The sequence below is a fragment of the Callithrix jacchus genome, chromosome 17 (genome assembly GCF_049354715.1).
Source record: "Callithrix jacchus isolate 240 chromosome 17, calJac240_pri, whole genome shotgun sequence".
Taxonomy (NCBI): Eukaryota; Metazoa; Chordata; class Mammalia; order Primates; family Cebidae; genus Callithrix; species Callithrix jacchus.
This window is the reverse complement of record NC_133518.1, coordinates 58,951,816-58,965,733: the sequence shown is the minus strand read 5'-3', so window position 1 is coordinate 58,965,733 and position 13,918 is coordinate 58,951,816. Positions and strand designations below refer to the sequence as shown.

The window sequence follows — 13,918 nt, the reverse complement described above, 5'->3', positions numbered from 1 at the left end:
GGGACTGAGATTACAATAGTGAAGGACATGTCACTTCTGCTGTAATACCATTTGAAAATAGAGATATAGAAAAGAAAATCAGATGAGGAGAAGAGACACGAAATAGAGTAAGACAAAAAGAACAAAGGTCAAAGAAACAATGGGGAGGAGAAAATAAGAGGTAAGGAAGGCAGGGAAGAAAAATGGAGTGGAGATGAAAACCAATATTGATGGGAAATAAATTCAATCATGAAAATATTTGCTACATTAAAATTAGAATACTGAAGTTTCAAAACAAAGTAGGAAGACTTTTGCTTAACATGTGCATCCATATGCTAAATATGCAGTTCACTAACTAAATTTAGAAATTGTATCTAAATGTATGCCTTTCTAATATGCAAAAAATCTCACACCTCATTCAGAGGTTCTCAAGTCTTTTAGTAAAGACACTGACAAAAGCACCAGACCTTTTCAAAAAGACAAACTAAAAAATGTGTGCATACAGATATACACAGACACAAATTTCATGGTCCATGGGCCTAAGGTCCAAGGGCCTATCTTAAAAATAGAAAATAACATTTTAAACTATTGTCCATGTTAGCTGATTTTGTGAATATTCAGGATATACTCTAGTGCAAGACTTGCTGGATCTTTATGAAATGAAGTGTTTCATCAAGATAAGGCAGAATATTAGTGGATTTTGCTCTTTAGAGTATTTTTCCAACCTGAGTAGTCTCAGTCTGAATGTAAGAACTTAGCATCACAAAGACAGGAGTAAAGAGCTTCATGTGCAAAGACAAGCTCAGGTCTAAGCTAACCAATCTAGAAGTAAGAGCCATGTTGTCCCATTTCTTCATTTTATAGATGGGAAAAGTGAAGACCCAGTGACTGATGAGGACATGGTGACATAAAATCCAAGACTGAGCATACACTCAGGACCTAAGTAACCTTGGTCCATATTGCAGGAGACTTATCCATAAGTATCAAGATCAGACTTGGTAAACTAATGTTAAACCCTCCACTCCAGAAGGGGAGTACTAAGTGCACTCAGATTAGCTACAGATGTCTCAGCCAAGCAGGCTGAGGAGTGGACTTTGGGTCAAGCAAAGTAGAGGGTATAAGATCAGGCAGACAGTTATTGGGGCATCTCCTAGTAGACACTTCTGTGAATCTTCATTTAATAGTCTGAATTTCCTCTCTTTTAGAAGACACTACAACAAATTTACTATGCAGTGCCATGTTTTTATACTTTGAGACAAATGGAAGTTTGAGTTTGAAAGCCAAATTCTCCCTTGGAAATATAATTGACATCCTCCAATGTGCCTATAATACTGCTATGCTGCCATTTAAGTCTGGTACTTATGCCTAGAAAACTTAGCAAATGCTATCAAAAGCAGGTGAGCAAATTGCTCCTATTACTATGTCTACCACTTATTAGTTAGAACTAGCTCAAGGAGGCACCATATCAGAGCTTTGCCAGACAGCAATGCCCTAGTTACATAAAATCATCCCTGAAAACATGCACTGCTGCTGGAACAGTTGTAGACTGATGTTGAGGAAAGCTGTGGTGTAATATCAGGTTACTTTCCATAAGCTTTGCATGAAATCTAAGTCTAAACCAGCTGTAGAATGTTTAGTGCTCCACCAGGATTTTAAGGGGCTAGGGAAGGAGCACTTACCTTTTCCCCATTCCTCCTCAACTCTTCATGGTTAAAACAAACAAACAAACAAAAAGAATAAGAAAGGAAAAGAAAGAGAGAGGGAAACTCTAAGAGATTTAAATCATTCACCAGCTTTTATGCCCTATCAGAAGTTTTTGAAAAAAAATAAGAAAGGCATAGGTACAGATTCTCAAAATAATGGCAAATTGGCTGGTGTTATCCTTTTCCATTGAATTCTTCCTACTAGCTTGGTCTCTGCCTGCATTTTGTTTTCTGAAATTCCCAGTGACCTTTTGCAAAGGCAAATGGGTCATAGAGCATGTCAGGCAGGAATGTAATGGCTGACCTGCTGAGAGCCAAGGAACCTAGCACTACATTTTTCTGCTTTGCTTTGTTTTTTGAGCTGAAACAAATGCCATACAAAATTTGATTTAAGAAGTTAATACAAATATAGTAAATTGTCAGGTTCAACATAGGCAAAATAAAAAATTTCTATAGTTTACGTTAGTTCAAGGAAATTCCCTAAATGTCACTAGATACAGTAGAAAACTGATGAAATGGATGAGAAAGGAATAAATTTGATTTACAGAAATCTAAAGTGAATGTAGTTTATTTTTGTTGCCATATGGTTTTCTATTTATGAATCTACTACAATTGATTTATCCAGTTCCTTCCCATTTGGAGCAACTGTGAATAATATTATTATAAATATTCTTGCGCAAGAATCCTGATTTACATATCCCCCAGTGTTTCTATATCATATAGAGAAGAGAGGAATTTCTGGTATATTACCCAGCATTATACCAAGGGGATTTTCCAAAATGGTTGTACTGAAGTTTGCCCCTATCAGTAGTATATAAAAATTCGTACTGCTCTTAATACCTGAGGTATATGACAGGTTGATTGGTGCAGCAAATCACCATGGCACATGTATACCTATGTAACAAGACTGCATATTCTGCACATGTGTCCTAGAACTTAGAGTATTATAATAATAATAATAATAAAGGAGAGCGGGCTTATTTTGAAGTTCTTACAGCTTCCTTAGAGAAAGGGGCAAGCACATGGCCACAGGCTTGGCAAGCCCTGCAACTGCTGTGCTTCTGTCTGTACCCAGACGCCCACACACAAGGCAGCCAGTAAACAGGACAGCCTTCCTATGAAATTACACAATTTCCCCACCAAAACAAATTCTTACTGCTCTGCATCCTCACAAACACATAGTGTTTAAAATCCATTTTTTTTTAATCTGGTGGAGTACCTAGTGGTTTTCATTTGTATGTTCCTGATTACAAATGAGGTGGTATACTTTTAAATATAACTTTTAACCAACCAATTTCCTTCTTTTCGAAATGTTCATTTAAGTCTTTTTCCAAATTTCCTATTGGGCTATGTATCTTTTTCCTGTTGATTTATGTCTACTCAAAACCACACGAATGAATTTCATAGCTATAATACTGAGCAAAACCATCAAAATACAAAATAATATCAATGTATGTTTCCATTTGTATATAGTTCACAAACAGGCAAAAAAATATTTAGTTTACTAAGGCACAAAGGGTTGTGATAATATTTTTTAAAGCAAGGATATAATTCCTACAAAATTCAGTGGAGGTCATTTCTAACTCTAAATAGGTTGTGCTTAGAAGAAATAGAGTCTGTTTCCTGAGTTGTGATGGTTCTAATATTTGTTCATGAAATCTGCCAGTGACCAGGCTCTTGAACACTGAAAATAAATCAAATAAAAAACTGTATTTAAAAAATCAGGGCTGGGGGCAGTGGTTCACACCTGTAATCCCAGCACTTTGGGAGGCCAAGGTAGACAGATCACAAGGTCAAGAGATCGAGACCATCCTGGCCAACAGGGTGAAAGCCCATCTCTATTAAAAATACAAAATCATCTGGGCATGGTGGTGCACACCTGTAGTCCCAGCTACTTGGGAGGCTGAGGCAAGAGACTCACTTGAACCTGGGATACAAAGGTTGCAGTGAGCCAAGATCATGCCACTACACTCTAGCCTAGAGGCAGAGTGAGACTCTGTCTCAAAAAAAAAAAAAAATCAGCTGGCATGATGGCACATGCCTATAACCCAGCTATTCAGGAGGCTGAGGGTGGAGAATTGCTTGAACCCGGGAGGCAGAGGTTGCATTGAGCCAGGATTGCACCACTGCACTCCAGCCTGGGCAACAGACTGAGACTCCATCTCCAAAAAATAAAAACCCAGAAGAATTTTCATATGATTACAAGTATAGATAAGTATCAAAAAGAATGAAGAATGGCAAATAAGAAGTAAAGAGTTTCCCTTTATTTTTACAATGACACATATTATTTTTCTAGTTTAAAATACACAGTCAATTATATAATTTACATACTTACTTGAGAAGGCTTATGCATATGATTGAATGTATACTTTTCTCACCCCATGGCCCAGTAGGATGGGAGGGAAATGTGAAGCAGATTTGGAGTATGCTGATTTGAGCTTCATGTATATAAGTTAGTATAACTTTAAACTGGAATATAGGGTAATCCCTAGAGCAACCACTAAGACAAGTATTTTTAAAACAAAGACAGACAAACAAAACAATAAAGTGGCAGGCTTAAATACTGACATCAAAAATTACATTAAATATGAAGGACTTAAAGACACCAATTAAAATATAAATGCTTTAAATAAAAAAATTATCAAAATATAGTTCAAATATGACTCAGCTATCCGTTGTCTACAAGAAATTCATTTCAAATATACTGATATAGATAGATAAAGAGTTAAATAGAAGAAAAAAATACATATGAAAACGCCAATCACAAAACAAGCTATATAGCTATATGAATAACAGATAAAGTAGACTTCAGAGAAAGGAAAGAAAGTTACCAAACACAGAAAGGAATACTACATAATGATAAAAGACTTAATATACCCAAAAAGGACATGAAATCTTTAATGCATCAAATTTTAAAACTTCAACAATCAAGATAGAAAGGATAATAAGAAGACAACTTACAACTTTAGAGCAGCTAATATATACTGCAAATAAGTGTTAGAACCTGTTTCAAACATTTTACATCTATTATCTCATTTAATCTTCACTAAAAGAAGAGCAATTACATTATTATCTCCATTCCAGGTACAACAAAATTGAGGGCTCTAAAGAGTTTCAGCATCTTGCCCAAGGTCACATAGTTAGCAATCCTTAGGTCCAGTTATTCTTACTCTTCATTCTGCTTCCATCAAGATTCTTCTCTAAACACTTTGAAAATAAACAGTGTGAGCATCACATCTAATACTGCTGTCCAACATTTACCCTTCTTGATCATAAAGACAATATTTTTAGTGGTGAACAGACACTGAATTCTAAATTAGTCAGAGAAATAAAATGGCTCTAGAAAACACCAGTAAATACAAAAGAGCCCGGAGCAGGAAGCAGTTAATTACGGAAAAGCTGGAAGTCACATCATGGCCACAGTGACCTCAGCTGTGTCAAGGCTGCCATATAAGTTTGGAAAAGCAAAGCCCTGCACAACTCCAGGGATTCCATCAACATAGACCACAAGAGACTGTCGCTTAAAAGGCACCACCTGGAATCACAGTACATACCCTGCCATTCACAGTATTTCTGACAGTAATTATACTGTCTGTAAGGAATAAGTCTGCTAAGAATCTCTTGGCATTCAGAGCACCGACCCACCTGGATCAGCAGCCTGAACTGCCCTTCCCTTCCTGTGCAGAGACTATAGTGAAGTAAGGACCTCTTTGCTCCATGCTGTTTGGAGCACCTGCTCACGTGGATTAGCAGCCTGAGTCTCCCCACCCTTCCTGTGCAGAGATTGTGGTGCAGCAGGACCCTCTATGCTCCATGCCCAGGCAGATCTCCAGGCATCTGGAGCACCCATTCTTCCAGAATAGTTTAGGTTGCCCCACCCCCATGTAGAAACTTGAGGCCAAAGAGATTTCCCCAGCTCCATGCCTATGCACACTTTTGAGAACTTGGTGGCCACTCTCTGGATCCCCTTCTTGGTGCTGGTGCTTGTGCCTGCCATTAGGGAACCTGAGGCAGGCCTCCCTAATCTGGTCCTGCTTATCTTCTTCCCCTCCTACAGGGTTTCTCAGGGAGCTCAGACCACTGTGCACTTCACAGGTCAGCCCATTGCCTGAGGCTGGCTCTCCACAGAGAGAGTCTCCCAGTGAACAAGGATCCAATATATACTCATCCACATTGGCCATAGCCAGTTATTATCTATAAGCGCCATCTACTGACCCATAGATCAAACTGCACAGCCCAGTATAAAACCTACTGACAGAAGTGCACAGGACTGTAGAAGCAAATCCAAGAGACTCTACCCAACATTCTCTACAGTCATACCCCATAGAGAAAAAGAAAAAGGGAAAAAAATTATAAATAAAGAAAGTCATAAGAAAATAATTACGTAAATTAGAAATGCCAGTGTCTCCAGATAAGAAGAAACAAGGGCAAGAGTTCTGTCATGAAAAATCTGAATCTTGTGACATCACCAAAGGATGACACCAGCTCTGCAGCAATGGTCCCTAAATAAAATGGAAACCAATAATGACAGTCAATGTGAAGCATAGATTGCAAGAAAGCTTAATGAGATCCAAGACAAGGTTAAAAATCAACATAGAGAAACTTCTAAACAACTCAGAAAAAGAAGGAAGAGATATGCATCTTAAAAAGAAAGGATCCGAGCTTCTAGAATTGAAAAAACTCAGTTTGAACTGGTTCTTCAAACTAGCACATTCAGTCAAAATTGTTTTGAAAATTTTCGAGCAATGAAACCTAAGACTTATTGGCATACCTGAGAGAGAAGGAGGAAAAGTAAACAAACTGGAAAAACATATTTAAGGCGATAATTCAAGAAAATTTATCTTGCTATAGAGATAGACATCCAAACACAAGAATTGAGAGAACACCTGTGATATACAATGCAAAACAAACATCACAGAGGCATATAGATACCAAACTGTCCAAAGTCAAAGCTAAAGAAGAAATCTTAAGGGCAGCTGGAGAAAAAGGTCAGATCACATACAAAGGGAACCCCATCAGACTAACAATGGTCTTCTCAGCAGAAACCTGACAACCAGAAGAGACTAGAAGCCTATCTTCAGCATCCCTAAAGGAAAGAAATTCTAACTAAGAATTTCATTGCTTCTCAAAATAAGCTTCATAAGAGAAGGAGGAATAAAACCTATTTCAGAAAAGCAAATGCTAAGGGGATTCATTACTACTGCACCACCCTCCTAAGAGATTCTTAAGGGAGTTCTAAACAAGGAAATGAAAGAAAGATACTTGCTACCACAAAAACAAATTTACATACATAGTCCCATCATGGAAACAGAAAATAAAAGACATCAGAGGTCACCACTCTTATATCAGTAAAAACAGACTTTAAACCAAGAGTAAAAAAAAAGATAAGAAATGTAACATATAATAATAAAGTGTTCAATACTACAAGAAGATTTAACAATTCTAAATATATATGCACCAAATGTTGGATGACCCAGATTCATAAAACAAGTACTTTCAGACCTTCAAAAATACTTACATGGTCACATAATAATAGTGTGGAATTTCAACATTCCACTGACAGAATTGGACAGATCATTGAGGCAAAAAACTGACAAGGAAATTCTGGACCTAAATTCAACACTTGCACTTGGACCTAACAGACAACTAAAAAGTAGCTAAAGCAGTGTTAAGAGGAAACTTTATAGTGCTACACACCTACATCAAGAAGTTAGAAAGACCTTAATTTAACAGTCTAATATTAGACCTAGAGCAATTTGGAAAACAAGAACAAAGTAACCCCAAGGCTAGCAGAAGAAAACAAATAACTACAATTGGAGCAAGATGAACAAAACTGAAAGGCAAAAATTCATACAAAGCATCAAGTAAACCAAAAGTGGGTTCTGTGAAAGAATAAACGGGATCGATTGGCCACTGCTAGATTAACACAGAAAAAAAGATAAAACCCACACAGGTAGAATCGGAAATAACAACTGATCTCACAGAAATATAAAGGATCCTCAGAAACTATTACGAACACCTCTATGCACACAAATTAGAAAATCTAGAGAAAATGGATAATTTCCTGGAAACATACAAGCTGCAAAGACTGAATCAGAAAGAACTTGAAACCCCGAACATATCAACATTGACTTAAGAAATTAAATCAGTGATCATGGTCATCAGAGAGATGCAAATCAAAACCACATTGAGATACCATCTCACGCCAGTTAGAAAGGCGATCATTAAAAAATCTGGAGACAACAGATGCTGGAGAGGATGTGGAGAAAAAGGAACACTTTTACACTGTTGGTGGGAGTGTAAATTAGTTCAACCATTGTGGAAGACAGTGTGGCGATTCCTCAAGGCCTTAGAAATAGAAATTCCATTTGACCCAGCCATCCCATTACTGGGTATATATCCAAAGGTCTGTAAATCGTTCTACTATAAGGACACATGTACACGAATGTTCATTGCAGCACTGTTTACAATAGCAAAGACCTGGAATCAACCCAAATGCCCATTGATAATAGACTGGATTGGAAAAATGTGGCACATATACACCATGGAATATTATGCAGCAATCAGAAATGATGAGTTGGTGTCATTTGTAGACATGGATGAATCTGGAGAACATCATCCTCAGCAAACTGACACAAGAACAGAAGGTGAAGCACCGCATATTCTCACTCATAGGTGGGTGATGAAAAATGAGAACACATGGACACAGAAAGGGGAGTACTAAACACTGGGGTCTATTGGGGGGAAAAGGGGAGGGCCAGTGGGAGGGGGAGGTGGGGAGGGATAGCCTGGGGAGAAATGCCAAATGTGGGTGAAGGGGAGAAGAAAAGCAAAGCACACTGCCATGTGTGTACCTACGCAACTGTCTTGCATGCTCTGCTCATGTACCCCAAAACCTAAAATCCAATAAAAATTAAAAAAAAAAAAAGAAATTAAATCAGTGATCAAAAACCTATCAAACATAATAAAGCCCTTGACCAGATGGATTCACAGCCAAAATATACAGACATACAAAGAAGAGCTGCTAAGAGTATTGCTGACACTATTCTACAGAATTGTGAAGGGGGACTTTACCCTAACTAATTTTGTGAAGCCAGAATCACCCTGATAGCAAAATCTGACAAAGACATAACACAAAAAGAAAACTACAGACCAATATTCATGATGAATATAGATGCAAAAATCCTCAGCAAAATACTAGCAAATAGAATCCAACATATCTTGCATACGAAGTTGGTTCAACATAAGTGAATCAATAAATGTGATTCACCATAAATACAAAACTAAAAAGAAAAACCATACAATCATCCCAATAGATATAGAAAATGTTTTCAATGAAATCTAACATATTTTCATGGTAAAAACTCTCAAAAAACTAAGCAATGAAGGAACATAAATCAAAATAATAACAGCCATCTAGGACAAAACCATAGTCAACCATACTGGGTAGGAAAAACTGGAAAATTTCCCCTTGAGAACTGGAAGAAGACAAGGATGCCCACTCTCACCATTCCTTTGCAACATAGTACTGCAAGTGATAGCAAGAGCAATCACACACAAGAAAAAAAGTAAAAGGCATCCAAATAAGAAAAGAAAAAGTCAAACTATCTCTTTTCACTGATGATATAATCCTACACCTAGAAAATCCTAAAGACCCTGCCAAAAACCTCCTGGAGCTGATAAACAACTTCAATAAAGTTCCAGGATACAAAATAGACGTACAAAAATCAGTAGCATTTCTATACATCTACCACATTTAAGCTGAGAGCCAAATTAAGAAGCAATCTACATACTTAACAATATTCCTATTAAACTAACAACATCAATTTTCATAGAATTTGAAATAGCAGCACTGTTTACAATACAGCAAAGATTTGGAACCAACCCAAATGTCCACCAATGGTAGACTAGATAAAGAAAATGTGGCACATATACACCATGGAATACTATGCAACCATAAAAATGGGTAAGTTCACATCCTTTGCAAGAACATAGATGAAGCTGGAAACCATCATTGTCAGCAAACTGACACAAGAACAGAAAACCAAACACCGCATATTCTTACTCATAAGTGGGTGTTGAACAATGAGAACACATGGACATAGGAAGAGGAACATCACACATTGGGGCCTGTTGCAGGGTGGGAGAGCTAGGGAGGGATAGAAGGGGGTGGGGGAATTGGGAAGGGATAACATTAGGAGAAATACGTAATGTAGATGACAGGGGGATGGATGCAGCAAACCACCATGGCATGTGTATACCTATGTAACAATCCTGCATGACCTGCACATGTACCCCATAATTTAAAGTAAAATTATTAAAAAGCTCTAAAAAAAACTCTAATAAATAATCATAATGCCCTTGGTCCCATGTTTTCTTACAGTTTGATTTTTTTTTTTTTTTGGAAGGAAAAGATACAAATCTCTGTTGCTACCATCCTTTTAAATTACTATTTTTTTAAAGAAGCACCAGTATGTGTTTTATATTGATTCTTCTGATTGAGGGAAATGACAGTCAATAGTTTCAGTTCTGATGGTATAAGCAAAACAAATAAAACATGTTTATAAAAGTTGTAAAAAAAATAATAATGTAATTATGTCTTTTGCAGCAACATGGATGCGGCTGAAGGCCATTATACTAAGTGCATTAATGCAGAAACAGAAAAACAAATACTGCATGTTCTCACTTACAGGTGAGAGTTGAACCCTGGATACACATAGACATAAAGATGGGAGCAATAGACACTAGGGACTCCCAGAAGGGAGAGAAAAGGAGTGGAGGAAGGGCTGAAAAACTACTTACTGGGAACTATGCCTACTATTTAAGTGATACGACCATCTGTATCCCAAACCTCAGCATCATGACTAATGATTCTACCCATGTAACAAACCTGCACATTTACTCACTAACTCTAAAATACATGAGTTGAAATTTAACAAAAAAGAAAAAAGAAAAAAAGTGAAATCTACTAGGCTGGAAAATTGTTGTTAGCATCTGTCTAGACCCTGGACTAAAGGTCACAGATAGCTGTCCTATACACTGAGTCTAAATTTTGGTGAACTACAGTAGCAGTGCCCAAACAGTTGTATATAGTGAACCAGGAAAAGTCCAACAAAAGTTTTAATGAATATAAAGAAGAGTCTACAACTTTATTTTACAAGCAATTTTTTTTCAGGTTATAATTAATCATCAGCATAGTTTCCTAAAAGAAATTTACAAACACATTTTCCTTATTTCACCAATATATGAACAATTTGGTTACAGATCAACTTTGGTTTATAAATGGGCATTTGGAAACCTCTGAGCTAGAAAGTCAGAATTGAAAAATGAAAGAGGAACCTAGGAGAGAGACCATTTTCATGTTTATCCTTTCCAGAGCCTTATTCTTCTTTCCCAAAGCCAAAGAATGCCCCTTAGATCTTCAAGATAATTTTAATAAGATTCTTACGCACACTTGACCCCTAAATCATATTAAAAGATTCACTTCGATGGCAGCTATCAGCGTCAAACCTGCAGCAAGTCTCTCCACGTGTATCATCACTGACATGGTTACATAGAAATGTGAACTGTAGCAGGTTGGGATTATCCTGAAGAGTCCAGCATCAAGATTGGCAGCTAAGATGGCATTTTTCTAAAAAGCTCATGAGGGTGAAGCAAGATGGTTAAATAGAAGCCTACACCTTTTGTTCCTGCTGCTAGAACACCAAATTTTAACAATTTTCTGAACACAGAAAAGCACTATCACAAGAATCAAAAATCAGGTGGGAACAATCACATTACCTGGTTTTAAATTCATATCCCTGAAAGAGACACTGAGGAGGACAGTACAGACAATCTCTAATTATGATGCCACCCCTCCCGCAGCCCCAGCGTCCGCAATGCAACACAGAAAGAGAATCTGTGTACTTTGGGAAGGGAGAGCACAGCAACTGGGGTACTTTACATAAAATTCAGTGCTGCCCTGTCACAGCAAAGCAAAAAGTCATGCTGGGTTTAGCCAGCACCTGTATGTAGAGAGAGGATTTGGACCAGCCATACCAAGAGGGAAAGCATTCATGCCAGCAGTCAGAACTTGAGTTTCTCAGCAAGCCTTACTACTGGAGACTGAAGAGCTCTGCAATCCTAGGTCTGCCTAAAAGGCAGTAAAGACTGCAATTCCTAGGCAACTCCTAGGTGGTGCTTAGAGTTCATAGACTAGGGTGGCATGTGATCTAGGGAGACAGCAGCTGGGACAGCTAAGAGAGTGCTCCCCCATCTCTCCCCCAACCCCAGATAGTGCAGCTCACAGCAATAAAAGTGATTCCTTTCTTCTGCTTAAATAGAGTGGAATGAAAAGTAAAGAGGAATTTTTCTTGAATGTTGGATGCTAGCTCAGCCACAATAGGATAGAGTACCAGGCAGAATTATGAGGCCCTTATTCCAGGCCTGAGCTTCCAAAAGACATTTCTAGGTAAATTCTGGGCAAAATGGGAACTCAGTACCTTGAAAGGAAGAACCCAGTCCTGGCAGGATTCATCACCTGCTGACCAAAGAGTTTTGGGCCCTGAATAACAAGCAGCAATACCCAGGATGTATGAAATAAGCCTTGGGCACTGACACATGATGGCTTCAGGTACGATCCACCACATTTCCACCTGTGGTAACTATGGTGAAAGACAGCTTCTATTTGAAAAAAAAAAAACAACAACAATGAAAAAGTAAAGGGGACTTTGTATTGCAATGTAGGTAACTGCTTGGCCAGTGGGGTAGAGCAACAAGTAGCCCAGGCCCGGACTTGAGTACCCCAATCTCTTGAGATACCCAACTTCAGGCCTGGGCTATTGTACAACATTTCTGAATCTGCCCTGGGCAGAAGGGGAGCCCAGTCCTAAAGGGTGAATATCAGACATGGCAGCATTCACCATAAGCTGAATGAAGAGCCCTGGGCTTTAAGTGGGCATTGGTGGTGGTCTGCCAGCCACCCATGGGTCAGTGGTAGTGGCAGCCACAGGAAGGGGCTCCTGTAAAAACAGGGTGGGAGAAAAAAGTTGGGGGGAAGCAAAAAGAACTTTGTACTGTGGTTTGAGTGCCTGCTTAGCTTCAATAGAATAGAATGTCAGGTAAATTGCTAAGGTCTTTGACTCCAACACCTGGCTCCCAAACAGCATCTCTGAAAATGCTTAAAGCCAGGGAAGCTTTCCAACCTGAAGAGAAAAGCCTTGGGAGAGACCCAGTGCTGTGCTGGCCTCCAGTCTGATCCAGCACAGTCCCAGTGGTGGTAGCCACAGAGGTGTTTTCATCATCACTCCACATTCAGTTCCAGGTGACTCAGCACAAAGAGAGGGGCTAAGTTTGTTTAGGAGAAAGTAAAGGAAAAGAACAAGAGTCTCTGCTTGGTAATCTAGATAATTCTTTCAGATCTTATTTAAGACTGCCAAAGAAGTACTTCTACAAATCTGCAAAAACTACACTATTGTTGGGTGTTGGGTCCAAGTTCCTTTGACTACGTGGAAAGTCCTCCTAAGAAAGATAGACACACACACACACACACACACACACACCCCTACACACACACAAACATATTACAAAAACTACAATAAATACCTAAGTCTTCATTGCCCAGATACCAACCATCAAGACCATCCAGAAAAACATGAACTCACCAAATAAACTAAATAAGGCACCAAGGACCAATTCTGTAGAAATAGAGATATGTGACCTTTTAGACAAATAATTCAGAATAGGTGTTTTGAGGGAACTCAAAGAAATTTAAGATAACACAGAGAGAGGATTCAGAATTCTATTAGGTAGATTTGACAAAGAGATTGAAATAATTTAAAAGAGTCAAGCAAAAACTCTAGAGTTGAAAAATGTAACTGACATCCTGAAGAATACATCAGAGTATCTTAATAGCATATTGAACAAGCAGAAGAAAAAAGTTAGTGAGCTTGAAGACAGACTACTTGAAAATACACAGAGAAGACAAAAGAAAAAAGGATAAAAAAGAATAAGGCATGCTTACAACATCTAGAAAATAATCTCTAAAGGGCCAGGACTTATCAGCTGCTGACTAAAGAGCTTTGGGACCTGAATAAAAAGCAGCAATACATAGGGAGTATGTCATCAGCCTTGGGCACTGAGACATGCCAGCTCAGGTAACATAAGAGTTATTGGCCTTAGAGAAGAAAAAGAGAGAGATGCAGGTAGAAAGTTTATTCAAAGGGATAATATCAAAGAAATTCCCAAACCTAGAGAAA

General features: G+C 38.2%; 1 long non-coding RNA gene across 2 annotated transcripts in view; it reads right to left on the bottom strand.

Annotated features, from left to right (window-relative positions):
* The window catches only part of LOC128929955 (uncharacterized), a 356,823-nt gene that overhangs the window by 189,311 nt on the left and 153,594 nt on the right, over nucleotides 1-13,918 (bottom strand). The gene's annotated exons all lie outside the window — the stretch shown is intronic.